A 12,790-nucleotide genomic window follows, 5' to 3' on the forward strand; every position below is an offset into this window, starting at 1 on the left:
AGTAAAATACCACGTGATATCACTTATACGTGGAATCTTGAAAAAAAAAAAAAAGACGAACGGACTTATTTACAAAACAGAAACAGACTCCCAGACAGAAAACAAACTTACGGTGACCCGAGTGGGGACGGGGGTGGGAAGGGATAAACTGGGAGTCTGGGATTTGCAGATACTGACTGATACATGTGAGACAGATAAACAGCAAGTTCGTCCTGTGCGGCCCAGGGAACCATATTCAATACCTCGTAGTGACCTGTGGTGAAAGAGAACGCGGAAACAAGTCTAATGCGTTCACGCCTGACTGAAGCACCGTGCTGTGCACCAGAAACTGATGCAACCGTGCAAACTGACTGGACTTCAATAAAAATGAAAAAAAAAAAAAAAGAGTTTGGTTTGTATGCATCCATGTGAGGTGGCCCCAGGAAGGCTGGTGCCCCCGCCCCCGCCCCAGCTACCCCAGAGCCCAGCCCGCCTTCTAACCCTTGGAGGCCTGTGCTTCTGGTTCAGGCGTTGCCATGGCAACCCTGGGACGTCCGTCTACGGACGACCCGAGGTCCAGTGTCCATCAATGATTGACCTATTAACAGACTTGTGGGGTTGTGGGGCAGCCGCTGCCCCGGGCCAGGGCACTGCCACCCACGGAGCCCCAAACATTCCTGCTGGGAACCAGGAGACGCTGCAGGCGCCACTCAGGGTTCACAGGTTCAAGTCCCCACCCTGCCAGCAAGGTGGTCCTGGACCTGAGTCCTTGCTCAGGGATGCGGCCCCCAAGGCCATGTGCAAAGGAGGACTTGACAGGCCCTGGTCACCTGGTGGGGGGGGGGGCGGGTGAGGGAAACTGGGGCCTGGAGGGGGCTCTGGGTCCCCACGAACCCGGGGGCAGGGCACACCCGGACAGCTGCATGACATGCCTCCACCTTCAGCTTATTGGTCCAGAGAGGAGAGCCAGGCCGTGGGCGATGGGGGCTCGCCCCCCGCCCCCCATTTCTGGTGAGAATGGAGGAGGGCAGTGATGTGTGGTTTCTCTGTGTCCGTGTGTGCACGTGGGGCCTGGTGTTAAGGGGAGATGGGGAAGGGTCTACATAAGAAACTCGGTGCCCTCTGACACCGCTTCCTGTGTCCTGAGGACTTGGGTGTTTTAGGATAGGGTGTGTTTCTGGGGTGAATCTGCCAGGCGGTGAGTGTGCATCTCAGGAAACAAGCCGAGACCTGCCGTGGGAGGCGGGGAACATTCCCTCTGGTCCACGGTGCACTCATGGATCACAGGGAAGGGCCGTGCTCTCCTTCGGCCCGGGCATCACCAGCCGGCCCAGGAGCCCGCACCCTGGATGGTGGCCACCGTGGGTGTGCTGGCTGGGAGGTTAGGGAGGCTCCAGAGGGCAGCAGTGATGGCTCTGACAGCTGAGGTGAACAGGATGGGAAGTGGGGTGCCTACAGACCCCCTTTGGCAAGGGCTGGGGGCTCTTCCCATTGTTCCCCGGCCCTGCCACAGCTCTCCCTCTGCTCCTGGGCCCCTGGGCTCACCACCTTGGCACGTCCCTCCCCTGCTGCACCTGGACCCCGCCCCTGAGCCTGGGGTTTGATGGGTGGGGAGTCAGGGTGGGGTGGGTGGGAGCCGTGAGTCCACGTGTGGCTGGGTGACTTCCCTCCTGCACGCTGAATGGGGGTGGGGCGGGGGACACTGGGCCACAGCCCCCTCCCTGACTTTCTCATAAGTGCCCCCACTGGGCACCGAGGGTCCTTTCCTCAGGTCACTGGGGCCCTCACCTGACTCCCTGAGCTCCAGGCCCGGCCCCTCCCTCTGCCCACACCCGGCAGCTTCCACACCTCTCTCTCCTCTGGCTCATTAATGGGATTTAGGACAAACTGATAGACTCGGGCCCCTGAAGGTGTTAACTCCCTGAGTGGAACGATTTCCGTTTTGGAAAACCAGGAGATGCAATCCTCACCCAGAGCCACGCCCTCCTCCCCCCCGGGGGTCCTGTGGGGGGTCCTGTGGGGAGCCCGTGGGAAGAGCTGGGTGCCGAGGTAGGTGAGAGGGAAGCCTGGGCCCAGGTGCCTCCGGGAGCTGCTCACCTGTCCTGGGCTGCACCCTCCACCTGCAGGGCGGGAGTGACCTGTGGGGACTGAGCCGTGGGTGTGAATGGACCCAGGCTGCCACGGAGCCAGCCGTGTCCACACGGCCCCGCCGCCGCTTCCTTTTTCCTGTCTTGTGTCACACCGCTTGGGCCTGACTCAGGCCAGAGGCCAACCCGGGGGGGGCTCTGCCTTCTGAGAGGCTCACAGGGGCAGTGAGGCTGGGGGTGGGCCTCACGGGCAAGCCTTGATGGGCAGGGGGGTGGGTTCTGCCCCCTCCCCGTCCGGGGGCCGCCCCTGCGGAAGCTGTGCAGAGCCTGCTCCGGGGGTTGCGCTGCGTCCGCTGGCCCGGCGCCCTCTCCTGCCTCCGCTCCCTCCTTGCTCTCGCTGCCCTGGGCTCACACTCCTGAGTGTGGGCTGCTTATCCTCGATCCAGGCTCTGCTTCCTGGAGCAGCCCTTCCCCACTGCACCCGGGCACCTTCCAGGAATTAGGTTCCCACCAGCAGGTGGGAGATGCCAGCTGCCTTTGTGCCCGGCTCCTGGCCACGCGGCAGTGGAGTCTCTGATTAGGCCTGTGATGTTAGGGCTGCAGGCGGCCCCCTCCTCGTCCCCAGCCTCCAGCTGCCCGGTGCCTGTTTTCTCAGACACACAGTGGGGAAGAGGATGAGGGGCGTCTATGGGGACAGCCTGGGGTGGGGCTCACGTGCACCCTGATGTGGGGCCCGGAATGGCTCCCCTCCAAGCCCATCGGTGACCCTCCAGTGGGAGGTGGGGGTGGGGCAGGGCCGGGAGGATTCTGGGGATACGGGAGTCCCAGGCTGACCGTGCTCCTGGCACCATCCCAGCAAGGCCAGCTCTTCAAATGCATCCACCCCCACCCTGTCCTCCAGGTCCTAGCCGGGGTGGGGGGTGGGGGCAGGTCCTCTTGCCGGCCCCACTTTAGGCACCAGTTGAGGTTTGGAGAGGACAAGGAACTTTCTAGGTCACGTCTGGCTGCTGAGAAGCAAGGGGGGATTTAGATCCCAGGTCTGAGCCCCCAGTCTGCTCTTGGCCACCCCTCCTGGTTCCCGGGGGCCTTCAGGGCCCTTGCTGCCCCAGGGACCCCACTCCTTCTGAGGCCCGGCCTTTTCTCCTCTGAACAGCTGGGTGACCGCAGCCTCAGGCGGGGAGAGGAGTCCCCGGGGCCCTCCCAGTGGCAGTGGCTGGTGGGGGCCTGGCTTCAGGGAGGGAATTGGCCCAAGCCCCCCAAAGCTGCCAGCTGGGAAATCCCTGACTAAGAAAGGGCCGGGGGCTTCACCCAGAAACTCCTCTGCCTGCTCCCCCATCCCTGAGGGAATCCCCAGAGGGGAGCCGCCAGAAAGAGTGGTTTCTTGTGGCCCTCCTGACCTGGGAGGACAGTGGCCACACCACAGCACCCACATTTCCTGCCTGGACGCCCACTCACTGCAACGTCCTCTTCCTCCCTCAGCCCCTCCTGCGAGGGGCACCACGGCTGAGCTCCGTGCCCGGTGGGTGGGGATGCTGGTGAGGGGACGCAGGGCCCCTTGACCAGCAGCCGACACGGGGCCTCTCGCCTGGGGCCTCTGGGGACTGTGGGTGGCTAGACGCTGGGTCAGTCTGAGCCACGGGCCCTCGTGCGGGGCGAGGTGGGGCCGGGTCTCCCGCAGTGAGGATGTGGGGGCGGGGCTGGGTGCCTGCCTCTGGGGCCAGCAGGTCTGGGTGGAGTCACAGGCTGGGGCTTTGGGCTTCTTGCCTCAGTTTCTGAATCTGTCAAGTGGACGCTGACACTGACCTCATGGGGCCTCTGTCGCCCTGGCCCTCCCAGTGCCCAGTTTCCACCCAGTGGCCGGAGCGACCCCTGCCAGACAAGAAGTGTCCCCAGCCCGCTGGAAATGCTCTGAGGAACCATGGGTGCCTCCGTGGCGCCAGGAAGTGACACTTGCTCTCCAGATGGGCCAGCATCCCCTCACTGTCAAAACGCACATCCACGCAGGCGCTGAGGTCCCAGGACAGGGCTGAGTCCTGGAAGAGTCCCTGGACAGAGGCAAACCCTGGGACAGTGTTGTTTAAGGAGCCGTCCAGTCCTGCTAGACGTGAGTGGGCCCAACGCCCTCTGAGGAGGAAGAAAGTCTGCTCTAGGGCCTACGAGGTCTTACTTCCTTCCCGACCAGTCGCACTCTGCCCCAGGCACCCTGCCTCTTGCAGGCTTCTGCCCCAGGACCTTTGCACGCTCAGTCCCTCTGGCTGGAGGGCCCTTGTGAACGGCTCCCTCCCCTTGGGCCCCGTGCTCTCTTGCTGGAGGGCCTTCCCTGAGCGTCCAGCTAGGCAGCACCCTCCCAGCGGCCTTGACCACACCTGGCGCTCTGACAGCTCATCCCCCCAACCTGACCGGACATGAGCCCCGTGAGCACAGTGGTGGGGTCTGTCCCATTCACTGCTGCTCCTCCGGGGCCTTGGGCAGAGCCTGGCTCCACACAGGTGCTCCGTAAATTCTGTGGAAGGAATGAATGAGCAAACGAATGAATGAATGAATGTGGGGATGATCAGAGGTGCTGTGATGACAGAGCTCAAAGCTGAGAAAGTCCTGGAAATTACCGCGAGAAGAGACGCTCCACAAGCTCCCCTCACCATCGCGGCATAAACCCCTCCGCTAACTTAGCGGTTCTCAGCCTGGCTCGTCCTCAGTTCCTGAGGAGGTTTTGAAACGACTGATCCAGGGCCACCCCCCCCCCCCCGCCTCCCCGTTTGGACACAGTCTGGGTGGGCCTCTACAGGTGTGTTGTAAAAACCTCCAGGTGATTCCACGTGCAAGTGGGGTCCAGGACTCAGCTTTGGCTTTATTTCAGTGCTCTACCAGTTAGAGGGGCGTTGTGGCTAATGAGCGGGTCTGGCAGGTCCCATCAGCCATTCACTCCTGAGTATGAATTAGCGGAGGAGCCTGTTTATTTTCTGTCGCTGTGCTGGGTTAGGCAGGTCTGAGGAAGTGGAACGTTTTCTGGCTGGGAGAGAGAAAAGAGGAAGCGGTGTCGGGACGAAGCCCCTGGGAGCAAGTTCGGATCAGGGAGGGGCGGCTTGAGGACTTGGAGGCAGGGAGGAAAGGAGCCAGCTTTCAGGACCTGGAAGGGAGGCTGGTCCTGCTTTCCAGGTGTTTCTCAGGACCAGACTTAGGAAGGTAACCCCCACCCCCACCCCCACCCCAAGGGCAGAGAGAGGAACCTGGGGTGCTCCGGGCCAGGGCTGATGACCTCGTGGTGACAGTCAGTTGATGGCCGGGCCTTGCAGACTTCTCGTGATCGTCCCTGCCGTCTCTCTCTGACCCCCCGCACCCACGTGGATGTGCCCTGGCAGCTCTCAGTCTACAACGCCCTCCCCACTGGTGGTTTGACCTTGCCAATGTCCTGCAGCTGTGGTTCTCAAAGCCGATCCCTGCACCAGCAGTGGTTTCTGAACCTGGGCAGCCCTGAAGCTGCTGGGCGGGCTGGGTTCTAACAAGCCCTCCAGGTGACCCTGTGCCCACTGGTCGCAGAGCTCTGCCTGAGAAATGGATGTGACCCCGTCACAGAAGGAGGGGATGAGGGCTGAAAGAAGACTTGTCCCTGCAGCCCGGGGTCTCTGAGCGCACGAGGTGTCTCTCACACCCAGGGCCTCCTCACCGCTCCGCGCCTGCCGTCCAGGTGAAGCCTCCTGCAGGCGGCCCCTGGGAGCGGATGAACCACATCCCCTTCTCAGAGCCCGGGGGTCTGCGGGCCACATCGCTGATCAGCGGGTGACCTCGAGCAAGTCACGAGGTCACTGTCATCGGTCATCCCAAGCCTGAGCAGGGGCCAACAGACCCTGTGCCTGCACCGTGAAAGGGGAAGGCCGACAACCTTAGACTGAGTCTAAAAGTAGCAAATCAAAAGCAGTGAGCTGAATGCATTTCACCATTTTAAAATTCAGTAAAACGTTCTTTAATTAGAGCGTTCGGTCTTCATGTTAACGCCCTTGGCAGTCGGTGCACGGCTTCCTGTGTGCAGGGCCTTCTCTTGCACTGCTGGGGTGGGTCAGCCTGGGTGCAGGGGCTGGGTCCTGAGCCCTGCGCCCTGGGGAGAAAGCAGTGTGACTGGGGTTTGTGGGGGTGAGCACCTGGACTGGGTATCAGAAAGTCTGGCTGCCCAGCAGAGCCACTGAATGAATTCCAGGGTGGCGGGCATGAGTATTCAGCTGTGGGCAGAGCGGGGGCCTGGCCTATTCCACATGCCCAATGTGGTGTCTGGCTTTGGGGCCAGAGGCCAGGGGTGCTGGATCGCCGAGGTTCTACAATTCCTTCCCGTGGCTGGTCTTGCAGGTTCCAGGGGGCCCCGGCCAGCGCGGAGGGAGGCAGGGCTGGGTTCTGCGAAGGGGCAGATTCTGGTAGGCAGGGTGTGCAGGTCTGAAAGCCCGGACATCAGGGCACCTGGATGCCTGGGCTATGTGCCTTCATCAGTAGGTCCCGTCCAGGACAGGTGAGAGTTTAGGACGGGAGCAGGCCCTGAGCTCGCAGCGGGGAACCAGGTGCTGGGGTCAGGACGCCTGGAGCTTTGATGCTAGAACTAAATGTTCCCAGCATCTCTGAGAAGCTAAACTGATCAGTCCATCTTACAGCCCAGGAGACCGAGGCTCCACGGCAGCCAGGCAGTGCTGGGTCCAGGGAAGGCCTGGAGGGGCACGGACAGCTTCTCTGGGCTGCCCCAGAGTCGAGGTGTGGTTGTGGTTGGGGGTGGGGTGGGCAGTGCACATTCTTGGACAGGACATCAGCTGGTCTGGGGGGTGGGCACCAGGCTCCCGAGCCCCCACCCGGCAGTGAGGACAGGTGGCAGAGTGGGAGGTGGTCACCTGTTCAACCCCTTCCAGGTCCGCCTGGGTCCCCCCTCCTGGGAGAGGTTGCAACCCTGCCTAGAGAAGGGGCCCTCCCCACCGCACCCACAGTCACCCAGGCACAGGCCTTTGACTGTGGCTGTAAGAGGGACCTGATAACCCTGGTTCCAGGATGGTAACCCTGAAACCAGCCCAGCCTGGGCCACCCTGGCCTCTCTGAACCTCAATCTCTTCTACTGACCAATGGGAATCTCAATACGGTCATGGAGTTTGGCGACCAGACAGAACTCTGCAGGTCAGTGGTGATGGATTAGGATGGGCAGATTCCTAGGGCCAAGGAAAGAGGGGCACAGACACATGGTAGGAAGTCCTGGGTACCAGGTGTGGTTCTTCTAGGCTTACCTGTGTCCTCACCTGCCACGGGGGTGGAGCCTCCATGGCCGTTCCTGTGCTTTCTCCCGTCCTAGGACACAACCTTCTGTCTTGGCAAGTGTAGACGCATTGTAGACGCATATAGCCCACGCCCGAGGAGGCAGTGCTGGGGGCTGACCCCATTCCTGCCTGTCCTGCAAACTCAGCCCCTGTTCATGCCCAGCCCCGGTGAGGTCTGTCGCCCTGTAGACACGCACGCACGTGCCCACGTACATACACGCACGTGGAAACCCGAGGGAGGCGAGCTCTCTGCAGAAAGGGCGAGGTCATCGCACGTGGCCATTTGAGCCCTGGGCTGCTGAGACCCACGCCGATCGCCGCTCAGCCCAGTTGTCGCAGACCAGCCTTGGGTTTAACCATACGGGGGCTGAAAGAGACTCAGGCCGCCCACGCTGCAACATTGGTAGGAGGAGGCGGTGCCACGGTTTCACATCCACTGAGGAACAGTCGTGGGGCCTGGGATGCTGAGCGTGTGTGCTACGTGTGCACGTGTGTGTCTGCGCTCTGGATGGCACCTCCATGCACATGCACAGGCATGTTTATCTGCAGGTGTGCATACCTACGAATGTGTAGACATGTGTGTGTATATCCCCTGGGTTGAAGTGCTCTAATTCCATGACAATGACCCCTGCTTCCTTCAGAACTCTGTGCTGAGAGTGGTTGCAGCCTGATTTTCACAGGGCGCCCCTGTCCAGGGGGCCCCCCCCTTTGAAGCAGAGCTCGTGTTTCTGGGTGGGCTATGAGACTGTGTGCAGAAGGCCATGTGCGCTCAGCACACACAGGGCTTGGTCAGCTGAGGGAATATGTGCACTTGTCACTTAACAGTGAATACTGCGTCCTGCCCAAGGCAGACTAGTGGGTTCATCCACTCATCGACCCATTCATTGACTCACTAGTGACTTATTGGGCATTTACTGCATTCTGGGCTGGCCTGGTTTGGCGAGGCAGGTCCTTGTCCTTGGAAGATGCTCTACTGGAGAAGGAGGTAGGGGAGGAAGGAGGCAGACAGGGTATACATGGAAAGATGCAGCTATTGAGGAAACCGATACCTTAACCAGACCCAGGAGGAGGGAGACAGGTGGCCTCCAGCATTTGTTCCTGCAGCAGTCAGGAGAGACTGCTTGTGCTGCATAACAAGCATGCCTGAATCTCAGTGGCCTAGCACAGCCTTGCCTCTGACACTGGGACCAAGGGCTTAGTTATGGTTGTTGCTGTATGACCTCACAGTGTGGCATTATATCCTCTCTTCATTTTCAGTGCCTCTTCCTGAGAAAGGGACTCTGCTCCCCAATGTGAGATGGGCTGCGAGTGAAGAAGAGAAAAGTGGGGCTCGTGGTTTCCTGCCCCAGTCTGGTGCCATGTGGGGCACCCAGATGTATCATCTCATTCATTCACTGTAGCCCTAGGGCATGGGGCTCACTGTGACTGTTTTGGGCAGGGGAGGGGAGGAGGAGGTAGAGGGACATTCCTTGGGGAATTCTCTATGTGAAGAGTCACAGGACTCTTGTGACTTTTATTGAGGGAAACTGACCCAGCCTCAAGCATGGGCCAACCCCAGGGTTTCCCAGAGATGGCAGTGGGTGTGTAGCTGCCTCTAGACCCTTTCTCTGTCCTCAGGGAGCAAAAGAGGAGGTGTGCAGCCTGTGTTGTTGCAGTAATTCAGGTGGGGTAGGGTGAGATGGTTCTGGAGTCCTGCAGAGTCCTACCCTTTTCATCAAGGAACAATACCAATGGTCCTGGTCTCCCTGACAGCTATTCAATCCAGAATATTTATTGTAGTCCAAGCACATAATAAGGGTCCAGTATATAGCAGTTCTGATTGTTCCTAGATTAGAGCCCAGGGCTTGAGAACTGTCACTCTTTAAGGATGTGTGGCCACACTCATCTCAAATACACTCATAAATATCCCAGCCTTTCTGTTGGCAAGTGTGACTCCGAGGTCCACAGGGCAGTGTGGCATCTCTGGTACTGGCCATTTCCCTCTGCTGTCCTAGATCATTTTTGACTGACCCAGACAGTTTCCCAGGAAAGCCACTTGTAACAGTTAGCTATTGCTTTGTAACAAATGAAACAAAGCCAAAGCAAAACCGTTTATTTAGCACATGACTTGCAGGTCAGGAGTTTCTGCTGGACTCAGTTGGCGGCTCTGCTGGTCTTGGCTGGGCTCTCTCATGAGGTGTCTGGGAAGGTCACTTCAGGTCAGCCAGCACCTATGCTTTTAGACGCTGGCTGGCTGTCCAGGGGATGCTCATCTCTGCTCCTCTGGCAGCCAGCCAGCTCATGTTTTTATGATCCAGGTAAGGTCCAAGAGAGGACAAAGTCCTCAGGGTCTCTTGAGGTCCAGTCTTGGAGCTGGCTGCCATCACTTTGACTGCCTTCTACTGGCCAAAGCAAGTTGCAAGCCCCACCCTAGATTCAAGGGGAAGGGAGCTAGCTTGCACCTTCTGCCATCACACCGCAGAGAGTCACACTCCAGGGAGGCCTGGGATGCCAGGGCTACAGTCAACCCACCAGGGGGCTCTTTAACCCTCCGTGTAGAGGGATGGGCTCTCATCTTCTCCCTTCTTTGGTTTTGCAGCTGAGCTGGTAGCCCAGCCATGCAAGACACTTCCTCCTGCCTCAGGGACACTGTGACTCAATGTTAAGTCTTCCGTTGGGACTTTCCAGGCACTCCCTCCCCCTCTGCCCCAGTCCTTGCTCTAAAAACGGAGAGTCCTGTATTTGGGAGGTGCAGGGTGGGTTTTCCCTGTCAAGTCACTGTGTGTGCTGACAGCCGCTGGGTGGAGGGTTCTGGCTGCCTGCCGGGCTGGGGCAGGGCTTGGCTGAAGTCTGCGCTGGTCAGAGCACGTCTCCTCTCTGCTCTGTTTGTCACCATTCGCTGAGGGCCTGCAGGCGGTCTCCAATGTGATCTGTCTGTGCTCATGACACGTGTGGACGGCAAGACATAGGGATGGGAGGGCATGGCTGAACACGTGGGCAGAAATGGGGAGCTCTGCTTCAGACCGAATCTTCCTGGATCTTCCAGCGGAATCTTCCTAAGCTCGACCCGCTCCCTGCGTGGGGCCTTTGGTACCTCTGGGGACACTTGAGGCAGGCCCCTGGGGGCAGCTTTCCTGGGGGATTCTTGGGCCAAGGCCTTCTCTTCTGGGCCCTGCTCTGGCTCAGGGCTGAATGAGCACATGGGGAGGAAAGGGCCCCAGCCCTCCCTGGGCCCTGCCCTTGGGAGCACACGGCTGATTAGAGAGCATCTGACACCCACCCCCCAAAACTGGCTGAGACACCCTGGCTCCCCCACCCCACCACTGCGTGAGACCACTGGCAGGGTGACAACGGGCATCTCTGGGTGCCCAGCTGTGGGGGCCTGGGGGGGGGCTTGAAGTGGTTGCTGGGGTGAGGGCAGTTCCCACAGTTTCTGAAACTTGCTGGCTTCTTTGCTTTTGAAATGGGTTGCAGTGGGCAGGCCCTCAGAATTGGGGGTTGGGACACTGGGTTCTGCAGGCTGCCCCCTCACCCTTCCCACAGACATCGCCCATCCCTAGCTCCTGTGGGGCACAGGACGATGTCGCCATGGAGCCGTCCCCTCCGAGTCTAAGCAGCCGGCCCCTCTGTGACTGACAGGACACACAGTGGGCGTGGGGATGGGTGTTGTCCTCCAGGCATCCGGGACCCCTGCTGGGAGAGGCTGAGCGGGCGGTGCGGGTCGGGGGGCACCTGCGCTTTGACCCCCCACAACTTGAAGGTGGGGGTTCCTGGGTCAGAACCCCCCAAAATCTTTCCTGCTCTGTTCAGATTAAAAGAACAGACAAGAAAAGTAAAAGGAAACAGGGAGCCGGGGGGATCAGCTGTGAGGGAGGAGGTGAGGGCGGCCCACTCCGGGGCGGCTCTGGGCTCAGCTGCTTCTATGGCTGCTGGACAGGCCCCGAGAGGGCGCAGCTCCTGAGCTGCAGCCCCCCAAAGCCGGGTGTGCTGCTTAAGGGCACAGACTTGCTCCTAGCGGATCAATAAGACCTGGGGGTCTAACCCACAGCACAGTGATTATAGTCATCGGTGCCGTGTTATAAACTTCAAAGTTGCTAAGAGACTAGATCTTAATTATTCTCACCTCAAAAAAAAAAAAAAAGATAGAGGTATTAACTAATGCAATGGTGGTAATCATGCTGCAATATGTAAATGTATCAAATCAACACCTTGTACACCTGAAACTTGTACAACATTATATGATGATTATACAGTAATATTTAAAGAAAGAAAGCAGAATGTACCTTGGAATCGGGAAGGGGTGGGCAGGTGGGACGGGGGTCTCTGGATAAAAGGGGTGGGGCTGGGACAAGGGTCTTTGGATCAAATGTTTCCATAGGGGTTGGCAGATGAAGAACCAGGGGGAACCGAAGGATAGGGTTTCCTTGCAGAGAGTCTGGAAGGCCCAGGGCCATAGGAGGCACTGAGAGTGGGGCCACCTTGCACCCATCTGTATTTCCCCAGGAGCGTGCTGCAGGTCTACTCTTCTTTGGGTCCTAAGGGAACTATCCTGGCTTCTTTCCACTCAACTGAGTAGGGGCAGTGGTAGGAGAATGCATTTTGGGGCAGAGGCCTGCGTTCCTGTCTGCCCCTGTCTCATTGCTAGCTATGGGACTTTGGCAGATTGTCGAATCTCTCTAAGTCTCGATTACCTTTCCTGTAAAATGGGACTCATAAAATGTTTAAAGATTAGAAGAAGATGTAAAACATTTAGCATACTTACTACTCAGCCCAGAAGAAGGTCTCAATGAATTGCAACAACACCGTCATCACCATCACCACCATCATCACCATCACCACCAACATCACCACCGTCATCATCACCACCACCATCGCCATCATCACCACCACCATCATCACCACCATCACCACCACTATCGCCACCATCGCCACCATCGCCACCATCACCACTACCACCATCACCACCAACATCACCATCATCACCACCACTGCCACCATCATCACTACCGTCATCATCACCACCACCTCAGCACCATCACCACTACCACCATCAGCACCATCACCACCATCATCTCCGCCATCATCACCATTATCATGGTGTACATCATCATGGTGTGTATCATCATGGTGTGTATAGATGTATGTGTGTGTATTTCTGTGTATCTGTGTGTTTGTGGTGTGTGTGTTTGTTTGGTGTGTATCTATGTGTGGTATGTGTGTATCTGTGTGTGTGTGTCTTGGGGTGAGTGTCAGGAAGCCACAGAGCAAGGAGGAAGGGGTTACAATGAAGGCAGGGCAGTGGGTGGGGAGGCTGACCGAGGGGCGTAGCTAGGATGGGGTCATGGCTCCAGCAGGAAGAAGGCTGACCCAGAGGCCTGTGGGCAGGGCCAGGGTGGGGCTGGCTGCTTTGCCGTGTCCTGGAGGAATTCTGACCTGAAGACACAGGGCTGGTCAGGCCAGGCAGGG

This window comes from Camelus dromedarius, chromosome 2, assembly GCF_036321535.1.
Source record: "Camelus dromedarius isolate mCamDro1 chromosome 2, mCamDro1.pat, whole genome shotgun sequence".
NCBI lineage: Eukaryota > Metazoa > Chordata > Mammalia > Artiodactyla > Camelidae > Camelus > Camelus dromedarius.